The sequence below is a fragment of the Lissotriton helveticus genome, chromosome 8, assembly GCF_964261635.1.
Source record: "Lissotriton helveticus chromosome 8, aLisHel1.1, whole genome shotgun sequence".
NCBI classification, from domain to species: Eukaryota; Metazoa; Chordata; class Amphibia; order Caudata; family Salamandridae; genus Lissotriton; species Lissotriton helveticus.
In genome coordinates, this window is record NC_136069.1 from 1,602,621,433 (window position 1) to 1,602,634,084 (window position 12,652).

Genomic DNA, 12,652 nt, shown 5'->3' on the forward strand with positions numbered 1-12,652 from the left:
TATTACAAGTTTGTGCAGACTATAAATACCCCAAGAGTTTCATCATCAAGATACAGTGGCAGTCCCCACTGTCAATTAATGATTCAGTCCCTCTTTCCATCATAAAGGCATTTTTAGGTTTGCCTATAACTTTTGACCAAATGGACAGATTTTCACCAAATATGGCGTGGCTGGGTATAGTCCACTAAGATCAGGCATTCCCACTTTCGAGCAGCTCCATATAGGGAGGAAAAAGATTAAAGGAGTAAAAAAAAATGTGTTACCACATTTTACCTCCAAAAGAAAAGTTAGTGCTCGCCTACAGCTTAAACCACTGAAAGGATTTAACTAAAATATCATGAAAATTAAACTTTACAGAAACCGGGTTTTTGATGATTTGATGTAAATGTTTTTGGAAAATATGCATTTAAAAAAGTTGCTGAGTGCGGTCCTTACAGGTTACCACTCTTGTATCTCTCATTTATTTATTTATTTATTTGTAGGTTTATATAGCGCTTGAATCACTCCGACAGGAGTATCTCTGCGCTTTTTTGACCGGTAAACAGCAGCATGATGTGAGGATGGAATTAGACTTCATTTTTTAATAGAATGGTTTTTAAAAGTTTACGGAATGTTAAGTGCTCTTTGCATGGGCTTAAAGCCAGAGGTAATTTGTTCCACAGCTTGGGACCAGTGGTAGACAAGGCTCTACCTCCGTGTCTGACCTTTTAGACATGAGGGACCACGAGGAGGAGATTGTTACTTGATCTAAGAGATCGTGCTGGAACATAAGGAACAAATCTCCGCTCTAGATAGATCGGTCCCTGTCCATTCAAGCACTTATGGATCAGGCAGCATATTTTGAATTTTGCCCTTTGTCGGATTGGAAGCCAATGTAGTTGCTTTAGGAGAGGCTTGGAAGCAGTTCTCGGAAGAGCATTCAGAACAAGGCGAGCTGCCGTGTTCTGGATGACTTGTAGCTTATCCAGCACTCCTTCATTGGCAGATAGTAGCAAACCATTGCAGTAATCGATCCGACTAAGGATCAGTGCTTGAACAAGGGTTTTCCTTACTGAGTCAGGTAGAAGTGGGAAGACCTTGCGGAGGAGACCAATAGTATGGAAGCATATCCCTGAAATATAGCTGGTATGTTGTTTTAGTGACAGGTCGTGATCAAGCCGAATACCCAAATTCTTCACAACCTGTTTGGGTTCAGGGACTGCTCCTAGTTCTGACGGCCACCATTCTGGAGTCCATAGTATTTTGGCCTCCCCAAATAACATGATCTCCGTTTTGGTGACATTACATTGGAGATAGTTAGTAGCCATCCATTTTGCCACTTCTTTCATGCCTGCCGAGAAAGAGTTCCTAACCTCAGTGGAAAGAGTTTTAAAGGGGAAAAGGAGCTGCGTGTCATCTGCGTATGATACGGGGATAAAACCGTATCTACGCAGTACTCCTGCCAGGGGTGCCACATAGATATTAAAAAGAGTGGGGCTCAAACATGAGCCCTGTGGCACCCCCTTGGAAATCTCTATTTCCACAGAGCGATATGCACCGATGGTGACTCTCTGGGTACGATCAGCTAGGAAACTCTTTAACCAGTCAAGGGCTTTGTTCTTAATGCCAGCGTTCGACAACCGTTGAGTCAAGATGGTATGAGACACGGTGTCGAACGCTGCCGATAGATCTAATAGAACCAAGATGACTGAGAAGCCCTTGTACTGGTAGGCGTGGAGATCATCAGTAACAGATAGTAAGGTGGATTCTGTACTGTATTTGGGGCGGAATCCTGATTGGGATTCATCCAGAGCCTTTACTAGTTCAATGTGTCCAGATAGGTGGCGATTAACATGCTTTTCTATAATTTTCCCCAAGAATGGTAACAGGGAAATAGGTCTTAAATTCGTCAGGTCAGACCACGGTAAGGCGGTGTTTTTCCTTATTGGTCTGACAAGAGCTAGCTTCCATTCCTTGGGGACCAGGCCTGAAATAAGTGAAAGATTTACTAATTTATTGATCATTGGGCATAGTTGTTCGTCCAGTGTAGGCATTAATCTTGCAGGGATTGTATCCTCTGGACTCCCGCTTTTAATCTGTTTTATAAGGTTAGACGTTTCTTGAAACGAAATGGCAGGAAAAATGTCCAGCGAGTGTGCATCAGATATACATTTTGTGAGATCAAGGGGAGGTGCTATATTAGTCAGTGAGGCCTGATTTGTCCATATTATTTTATCATAGATTTTGTCAATTTTATTAATGAGAAAGCAGGAAATTTCATCACATAACTGTTGAGATGACATGTCGGGGGCTTCACATGCTTGGGGTTTAGCAAATGTTTGTAATATTTGGGATTAGCGAATCCACAAGTTTATAAAAAATAAAAAAAATAAAAAACAAAGTGTCGTCCCGTTATGCTCTGCGGGTCCAAAGTTGATACAATAGATCAGAGTGATCTGAATGGTTGCAACAAGAAGCAAGCATTGAAAATGTAATTGGTCTTGCCTTTGATTAAGTTAAAGCCATTTGCTTTGTTAATGGTACTGTATAGCAAAGCAAATGGCTTTAACTTAATGAAAGGCGAGACCTATTGCAGTTTTAATGCTTGTTTATATGGCGGCTGATTTCCATTTGTAGATGGAAACCTTCATTCTATACCATAAAGAACGAAAGACGGCCCTCACACTGAGTCAGGCAGTTCAGTTCTTAAAGTGCATCAATGCTTTCAAACAGGATCCTCATTGCAATTTCAGAACAACATTCAGCATTAACCTCCGGTTCAAAACACTTACCCAGCTCCAACTGCAGCTCTCCTCCGGAGTTCCCTTGCTGTCACCTTTATAAGCAGGCACGGTTGGTAGGGGCCACTGGCCTAGACGTACCAGTGAATCTAATATTTACCCTCATTGACCTTTCAAGGCCGGAATCTGCATGCACCACCATACTACATGCGGGAAGTATAACATTCAAACAAGTCTGATCATAAAACAGCAACAGACTGGTAGAGAGAATCGGCTGCTCTGACTTTTGCACTATGTTACCAATCTTCCAAAATTCACTACTGTCTTGGTGATCATTACTGTGTTGCTTTACCACATAAAATGCAGCTAAAAAGCACTTCTATTTATAAAGCAGTTATGTTCTTGAAGCTGTTGGGTATAGGAGCACCTGTGGAATTTCTACGGCATCTCCTACATAGCACCCCTTCATTAAATCCAAAGGGAAGGTTTCATTGCGGTTAGCCCAGAGGAGTTGTACCGTGCTTGCACTGTTGGGATTTCACCTCTATGACCCTTTTCCTTCAGACAAGGCAAAGGAGCGCGCTCAACTCCTGAATGGTAAAGGTGGCTGTGAGAAAGTGGCTCTATATATACTGGACCAAAGTAAGGTACAGTGTGTATAGAGACCACCAACCCCAGAGGTATAACAGAGGTTAAAGTCAGGGCTGACCTTACTCTCAAAAGTGGTAGCTTGGTCGAGCAGAAAGGCAGTACTAGAGGACAGTGTAAATAATTTGTTGTACACACTCAGTCAGCAAAAGGTTTCACACACAAGGATTGAACTCCAGGCCAATTGTTTTTATATCAAAAGATATAGTTGTTTTATTTTTAGAACCCACAGGTATCAACATATACTTTTCTCAATGATGAGTGATCTCAGGTAATTACTTTGTAGAAAGGAAATAACTTGAACACAACAGGTACAGGGGTTGCAGTAGGCAACACAATTCTAAACACAATCTAACATTGAGCTCAATGGGTTTTCCTACAAAAAATGCAGTTGATTACTTTGTAAATTACTTTTGTAATCCCAGGACTGGATCCTAGATTCAGTCCTGGGGTCTAAACTGAAACAGTTTAGTAAAAAAGTTTTGGTTATTGCAATGATTTTTAAGAAATATGAAGGTATTTTAAAAGTTCACACTTAGAAACTTTTCAGAGAAAATCTAGAAATGTTGTCCAATGGGAGAAAATTCAGGTTACAGGTAAAGTACTGTCTCGTTACTTTTGTAATCCAGTACTGGGCTCCTAGGTCCAGCACTGGGATCTCTACTTAAGACAGGTAAGTAATTCCGTTTCAGTAGTAGGTATGATTTTTAAGGAATATTTCAAGTTTTCTAGACACTTAGAAGAAATTTCATAGAAAAGCAGACAATGGATTCCTATGGAGAAAGTTCAGGTTACTATAAACCCGGTTAGGATTGCTTTTGCGGTTCAGTACTGGGCTGCAAGGTACAGTACTGGCTTCTCTCCTGGCCACAGGTGAGTACTTAGGTATTCGGTTGATTTTATAGGAATATTTTAGAGTTTAACCGCTTCAGCGCGGCGCGAATTTTCGCGCTGTGCTGAGCGTTCTAATGAGCCAACAGGCTCATGACGGAACGGTTCCGTCATGAGCACAGGCCAACCGACGCTCATGACGGAACCGTTCCGTCATGAGCATGCAAGGGGTTAAAAACTTCACACTTAGAAGATTTTTCGAGTCAAACCAGTCAATGTTTTCCTATGGCAGGAAAGTGTTATCGGTTTCCAGGTGAGGACTCGACCAGTGAAGTTAAGGTTCTGGGCACAGACTCAGGGGTTCCGCCAGGGTCCGGTAGGTACAGTTGGTACACCCTCAGCGGCACAGGGGCAGCCGGGTGCAGAGGTAGTTAGGCCCAATGTTTTCCAATGGAGGGGAGGGGGCCTTCGAATGGCGGCTACATGCAAGCAGGCCACACGGCTGTGGGAGCTGAGCTCCTGGTCACTTACTCAGGGCAAGTGGGGAAGTAGGGTAGGGTAGTAGCTGCACTTCCAGCGGCACTCAGGCGGCTGGGTGCAGGGTTCTTTTGAGCCGTCGGGCGCCCAATGTTATTCAACGGAAAAGGTAAAAAGGGAACAAAGTCTGCGGCTCGGGGACGGAGATTCCTGAGATTCCTGAGGTGCTACCACAACTTTGAGGGGTAAGTTGGGATCTTGGAGAAGAGGTGTGTACCCTGGGATCTTGGAGAAGAGGTGTGTACCCCAAAGGAGGGCACGGGGGGCAGTGGGGCACCAGGTGCAGGGGTGTCTTTGGGTGTTGGGAATCTTAACCTCGGCTGGTCGCGGTTGGTGGGGTCCTTAGTTTTTTGGGGGGGTTTTTTTGCAGAGTTTTAAAAAGTGCGAACTAGAACCGAACCGAATCAGTTATCAGAGCGCTTTACATAGCACCAGTTACGTTACATGAGGACACACTTTCATTTTAGGCACGGGGAGATTAAGTGATTTGCCCAGAATCACATGGGGTTTTTGGCGTCGTTACCGAGACTCGAACCCAGATCCGAGGTCGAGCGCCTTAGCCGTTAGGCCAACCCCTCTCCCCTGAGGCTGCAGGCGTCGTCTGGTTCGTCGAGGAGGGTCTATGGACACTGGACTTGGGGTCCCAGTCGCCGGGGGGATGACTTCGTGGTCTTGGATCACTCTGGCATGGGCCGGGCGGGTGCAGAGTGGGTTGGTCTTGTGCTTACTGGTTGGCACTAGGGGTATGGTTGTTGAAGCAAAGCCTCTGCTTATGGAAGTCCCTGTCTTTATGAGGGTCAAGGCAGGCAGGTCCTCCGGGGGTCCCAAGGTTGCTGTCCGCAGAAGACGACGGGGTTAAGCAGGAGTAGGTTCCAGGATCGAAAGGTCGGTATGGCTGGGGCCAAGTCAGTGGGGGTCGTCCCCGTTAGCAGCGGCACGGCGGGTCTTCTTCCAATAGGTCCCCTAGCCTGCTCCTGGGTCGTGCTTCACCTCGCCTCTTCCACCGGAGGGTTGGGGTTTGCACAGGCTGGCACACCCTCCCTCTCCGACGTAGGGTTTCCCGCCAGTCTTCCCGCCAGAGTGGGGGTTAGAACTGGTGCGGGCCAGCTGTTGAGTACAGCAAGTGGCCTGGAGAAGCTCAAAGGCAGAATGCCTCTGAATCTTCCCCCTGCCCATCCTGGGGGAGGAGACTTAGCACCTCGCCCAGGATGTGCATTGTTGCAGGCCCAGGAGAGCGAGGGGCTCTCCACCCAGGGGTCCAGCAACATGTCTGCTGTGTGGCACGCTTGGCAGCCACTCAGTCCAGACGTGGATTGTAGGTTAGGTGCCAGCGGGCATCTCTAAGATGCCCTCTGTGGTGCATTTTACATTAAATCCCACACTGACAGTGTGGGTAGAATGTGCTGAGAAGTTTGATATCAAACTTGTCGGTCTTCAGTGTAGCCATTATGGTGCTGTGGAGTTCGCAATGACGACCTCCCAGCACCATATGCTCTTAATGGCATCACTGCACTTACAGTGCCCAGGAATGGCCCTGGGTACTGTAGGGGCACAGGGCTCATGCACCTGTGCCCACACCACTAGCATAGGGCGCTCTGTTTAGTTCTGTACTTAGACACTCGGCCTGCAAAGGCAGTGTGTGGGTGTCAGGGTACAGGGCCCCTAAGAGTGGCACAACAAGTGCTGCAGCCCTCAGGGGTCTTCTCTGGTCACCATGCCATGGGTACCTAGGTGTCCCGGGGGCATCCAGTCCGGGACATTGGAAAACAATGACTGTATTGATGGGACTATGCCGGTCTTACCTCTCCCCTCACAGCAACCCGAAACCTGGAACACGGCAGGAGCAACCCTCTTCCGACAGCCAGAGGAATCAGGACCGTGTTACTTTAACTGGGCTGAGTTCGCGGAAGACCCCGCCCCATGGGACGTCACGGTGGGTGAGGCCGAAAACCCAGGAAGAACGGAGGAGGAAGGAGACCCGATGCGAGCGAGAGTAGGAGAGAGGGAAGAAGCTGTGGAACGAGCGAAGAAGGTCGGAATGAGGACCCCAGAAGAGACAGGACCCTGCAACAGACGCCAGAGCCAGGAGGCCAACGTTTCCACTCTTCGCCCAGCCACTCGTCAGGAGACACGTGGCTCACCCAGGTACGGGCGCGAGTCTCTGGGTGGGCAGGGAGGAAGGGATTCGAACTCCCGTAATTCTCACTCCGGCAACTCCCCTCACCACCCCCTTCCCTGAGCACTTCTCGGCACGCGACCGCTGTTATCGGTTGCTCGTATTTCACCTGCTTGAAATAGTTTTGTGCACCGTGTGCTCCCTCACTCCCCTTCCCTCGTAGCAATAGCGCAAAACCCCAGACTGAATCCAAGTCCTTGTTTTTTATTTTCTTTGCTTTCCGGCCCGGAGGCTAACTAGGGAGGAACCCTGGAGTGGAGGAAGAAGGGAAGATCCTCTCTAAAAGGACAGGCGACCTCAGACAGACTGCGAAGCTGCATTACCCTATTATAGACAAAGCCCCAGAAGAAAAAAAAAACTGTTGAAGCCAATAAAGGCGACTTTAAAACCAATACCGGTATCTGTGAGTTCATCAGTCCCGCTTACCCTAGGGTACAATTTACTAGGTGCTGACAGGTGGCCAGAGATGCAAATTGGGTTTTAGTTTCAACACAGTTTTAAGGAAGGAACACAGGCCCTGGGTACCTGGTTGGCAGGAGCCCAGGGCACACTCAGTCAAAGCACATCAGCAGTTTAGCAAAAAGTGGGGGCATACCAATGTAAGAAAGATGGCACTTTCTCACAGTGGCCTATGGAAGAGCCACTGGAATTAAGTGGCACTGGGGAGCCCAATTATACAACGGGCGTCGCTAAATCACGCTGTCAGTAAAGGCAAATTATGCAGCAATAATGCTGTTATTTCTGCAGTCATTTCTACACATGATATGGTCTTAAAGTTTCAACTTAATATTACGACTTGAACATCTGAATACAGCAATCAGCAAAAGAAATGAGACCAGCCACCCTTTGCAAAGGGTCCCTCATTGAGCAAAGTCCAGTGTGTGAACCTTATTTATGTAACTTTCGATCTATTTTGAGCCAGAGACCGATTTAATTGCGTGAAACCTGTAACCATTGGGTTTTCGTGCAAGTGCACTTAAACTGTAATTACGCGGATATTACCACAGCCTCATATTTAAGCGGTCCAGACTATATGCCCCCCAAATGGCAAGATGGCAGCGATCTTTAGACCAGAGAATTTATCTTTAATTCATTTACATGCAAAGATTATGTATTGTTCTTAAAACTTTTAATCACACATGTAAAGGACCATGTCAGTGAGTGGGCTCCCTTCCAAGTAATCACCCAAAGGGGTGCAATTTTTGAGGACTATCTGTAAATATGCATAAAATCCCACAGGATTGCAGACGCTGACTTTCGAGAGCACTGGTACTCTAAGTAAGACCCGCTGATCTTCCTGGACCACTGGTAAATCGGGTGAAAAAGCCGTAATTGGCAAATTCTGTTAACCGAGAAACATCGTTATGTGATTCTGGGCTTGGTTTCTAAAGTAAGTTCTGCTTGTTTTCTTCGAACAGCGCGGTCTGCTCATAGAACAAGCATAATTAACTATAGAAACAAGCGCCACTGCCGGCATACTGGAGGAGCAGGGAACTGGCAGTGAAGCGGCTCTGTGACGTGTGAAGCAAGCTTGCAAGGAGCAGGGGGCTAAGGCTGTCACAAGTGTGAAAAAATATAGTGCGTCCGTCTCCGCTGCAAGTAAAGCATTCAGTCCCCGCGTGCACATCTTCTGTGCGTCCGCACATCTGAAATCCGTATTGATTCCAAAAGGCCTTCGCATGGCGAGAGCAACGCATGCGCGCTGCTAACGCCAGGCAAGACCTAAAAAGAAAAAGCTGTTTCAGGATGTACAGGGCTACAGGACCCTGGAAGTTGGCTGCAAAAAGCAGAATGGGTGAAGGTCCGACCACAAATCAGGCTCTGTAGCGAATCCCTGCTGTGCACAGAAGAATCCCATGCATTGTAGGGGTTTGAAAATAAGTACATCATAAAGCGAACTCGGAAATGTACCCAAAAAAACCTATTTAAAACAAGCATTGAAAATGCAATAGGTCTCGCAATAGAAGTTTGACCTTTTTTGTTTTGCGCGTGGGTGAGTGGCGTTGCGTGGGTGAGTGGCGTTGCGTGGGTGAGTGGCGTTGCGTGGGTGAGTGGCGTTGCGTGGGTGAGTGGCGTTGCGTGGGCGAGTGGCGTTGCGTGGGCGAGTGGCGTTGCGTGGGCGAGTGGCGTTGCGTGGGCGAGTGGCGTTGCGTGGGCGAGTGGCGTTGCGTGGGCGAGTGGCGTTGCGTGGGCGAGTGGCGTTGCGTGGGCGAGTGGCGTTGCGTGGGCGAGTGGCGTTGCGTGGGCGAGTGGCGTTGCGTGGGCGAGTGGCGTTGCGTGGGCGAGTGGCGTTGCGTGGGCGAGTGGCGTTGCGTGGGCGAGTGGCGTTGCGTGGGCGAGTGGCGTTGCGTGGGCGAGTGGCGTTGCGTGGGCGAGTGGCGTTGCGTGGGCGAGTGGCGTTGCGTGGGCGAGTGGCGTTGCGTGGGCGAGTGGCGTTGCGTGGGCGAGTGGCGTTGCGTGGTCGAGTGGCGTTGCGTGGTCGAGTGGCGTTGCGTGGTCGAGTGGCGTTGCGTGGTCGAGTGGCGTTGCGTGGTCGAGTGGCGTTGCGTGTGAGTGGCGTTGCGTGTGAGTGGCGTTGCGTGTGAGTGGCGTTGCGTGTGAGTGGCGTTGCGTGTGTGAGTGGCGTTGCGTGTGTGAGTGGCGTTGCGTGTGTGAGTGGCGTACAGTGCATAGAGTGGTGGATAGGGTGGTGGCACATAGAGTGGTGGCGGATAGAGTGGTAGAGTGATGGTGGAGAGAGTGGTAGAGTGGTGGCGGTAGAAGGCTGTACTGTGTGTGAGAGAGAGTGTGTGTGTGAGAGAGAGTGTGTGTGTATGTGAGAGTGTGAGAGAGAGAGTGTGTGTGAGAGAGAGTGTGTGTGAGAGAGAGAGTGTGTGTGAGAGAGAGTGGGTGTGTGAGAGAGAGTGTGTGTGTGTGAGAGAGTGGGTGTGTGAGAGAGAGTGTGTGTGTGTGAGAGAGAGAGAGAGAGAGAGAGAGAGTGTGTGAGAGAGTGTGTGTGTGAGAGAGAGTGTGTGTGAGAGAGAGAGTGTGAGAGAGAGAGTGTGTGTGAGAGAGAGAGTGTGTGTGAGAGAGAGTGTGTGAGAGAGAGATAGAAAGAGAGAGAGTGAGGTAGTGAGAGAGAGAGAGAGAGAGAGAGAGAGATAGTGAGGGAGAGTGAGGTTGTGAGAGAGAGTGAGTTAGTGAGGTAGATAGAGAGAGTGAGGTAGTGCGATGGCAGTTAATGCCCATTGCTCGTAGGACCTCAGCTTTGTGCGGATACAGTGAGTTACTTAGACATGGAGAACCGCACTGGATAATTAATGTTTCTGCTGACAGAAGGCAAAGTGTTGTCGAATATATTCCGTTTCTTGTTTGGATTGTTTCTTGAATCTGCAGCTATAAACTGGAAAAGCTTTATGATGAGTCCTGTGTTAACAGTGGAAGAAGGAGAAGTGAGGCCACTGCATCTTTGTTATATTCATAAGATCAGTTCAAAAAAGATTTATTGTTTTCTCTGTATGTAACACACCTGCGCATGGATGTCAGTTTTCAGGACCTGGTCTTACTCAATATTCACGCATATGTTTGAAGTAAACTGTTTAGCCTCCTTTTGCCAAGATTTGCAGGAATTACACAAAGTGGGGCATATTTAAAACTGTTTTCACATAATCCAATGTAGCATTTCAGTTGTCTGGCATTACATGTTATATGGCCATTGACACAAATCGTGGAAAATTTGCTGGTGACATGCAACACCAGAGAATTCCATGGACACCAGCTGAAGCCGATACAACAAGGACATTAATATGGGATTTTCCTATTTAGGGTCAACAATAGGGTTATAAAGACCCAGATTTAAAAGTAGCGCAATAGAAAACCGACACAGACTGCGTGTCACTTTTTCTGTAACCATTTTGTAGCAAGTAATGCTCCATTTCTCAGTGAAAACTCTCCAAGCTCTAAGGATAAACGTTTAAAAATTAGCGAGGGGGACGACAAAGGCTGCTATAATTAAGCAGGTGAACTGACCGCCAGTATTGATTAAATTACTCAATTGAACTCATGAGATAATGCAAATATGGGTGCTGTGTAAAGATAAATTGCCTGAAAGTAATTATATATTAGAAAATGTATCTGGCCCCAAACTCAACGATTCTTTGGACGGACTGTTTCTCTGTTTGCGTTTTTGCAATGTGAAACGCTGTTTATCTTAGAGTGTTTAAATTTACATTTACCGTACTCAAATAACATTTAGAAATAATTATTGCAGCCTGCAAGAGGGAAAAAAAATCAAACCTTAGGAAAGGGTCCCAGGAAGCACGGCGTGTCTGTCTGACTGTAGAGCAGGGAGGAAGTGTTTTTAAAAGAGGAAATATCTACAGATGCTGGAAACAAGAAACACGAGGGAGGAATGTTGGGGTAATTAAAGCAAGACAAAAAGTGGAGTGGTGTGCCAGGGGGTGGTAAAGCAATCAGAAACAGCTGGGAGGAGGCAGGGGAGGAATGAAACCAACACGAGAAGGAGCAGCAATGGCAGGGGTGAATTAGGAACTGCTGTGTTTGGTTGCCGATAGAGTAAACCAGGCTAGAGGGGCTGGGGGGAGGGCCGAGGATAGGCTGAAAACAAGCTGCAAGCGGTTGGGATTTCAGATGATCCTCATTAGTTTAAAGCAGTTAACGCCGATCCGCTGAGAACACAAGCGCTAATTAAGCAAACACACACGTTTTAAAGCCTTCTACAGTTATTAAAATAGGGACTGATTTCCTCACCCGAGCCACAGGGATGTTAACAGTGACGGATCCTTCCTTTCCCTCCTCATGGCCGGGGTACTATGTGAAAGAGGCGAAAGCAGCTGCCGGGAGCAGCTGATGGATGCTTCCGCTTTGATATGGCGCACTCGCACATTTCTTTTGTTGTGTACTCGGCACGCAAACTTTGACGGCGCCTGTGTTGTCAATTTCAATAAGAAAACATGTTTGTGCGCCGAGTAGGTGAAGGAAGAGGCACAGAACAAAAGAAAAGACAATGTGAACTAGAAGGGATATAAAATGTGAGACGGGTCACAGGCATAAAGAAGGGCACAGTAACAAAGACGGGCGTTGAGAAAAAAAAAAAAGAAATCTTTAAGTCCTGTGGTTGAAAGAAAACCGCCAAATAAAAGCGTGGCTGGTGCATCCAGTTCAGAAGCTTACAAGAGCACAAGCCTCACTCGTTGCAGACTGGCAGTCTGGGCCAAAGCGCGCACTCTGCAAGTTCAACCCTTCTGAACTCTACGGTCCAAACAGCTCAACAAGAAGCCCATGCCCCCTTTCGGGTTATGTGGTAAACAAAGGCTAAACGATTTAAACGAAGCCTGCAGAACAGGCAACTGAGGAAGGGCTTCAAGGCTGTGGTGAGAGCCTCAGAAACATAAATTAATGAGACGACCCGCAAGCAAAGGAAAGCGGCCCGAATCAATACCAAGCACCAGGGAGGAGCTGCAATGTTGCACTACAGGGACAATGCTTATCAACAAGCAGCAGCCACAATGTAAAGGACCCAGCAAATTCAAAACCGACGGCAAGCTCTTGAAAGGTTGCAATAGAGGGAGCCTCTTAGCTGCTCATGTCCCCGAAGAGACTGCTGCGTGCAGGATCTTTATAATGGTAGTCGATAAACACTACATATGCGAGGCTTGTAATGGACGGGGATTAGGACCAGAGAGAGAAAAGGAAACGAGCAGAAACACGAGAGACGGCCTGCGGCCGTCAAAGTGAAGTG

At 47.6% G+C, this 12,652-nt stretch overlaps 1 protein-coding gene across 1 annotated transcript in view; it reads right to left on the reverse strand.

The window, feature by feature from the left end:
- Positions 1-12,652, reverse strand: part of NUP98 (nucleoporin 98 and 96 precursor) — an 853,605-nt gene that overhangs the window by 743,098 nt on the left and 97,855 nt on the right.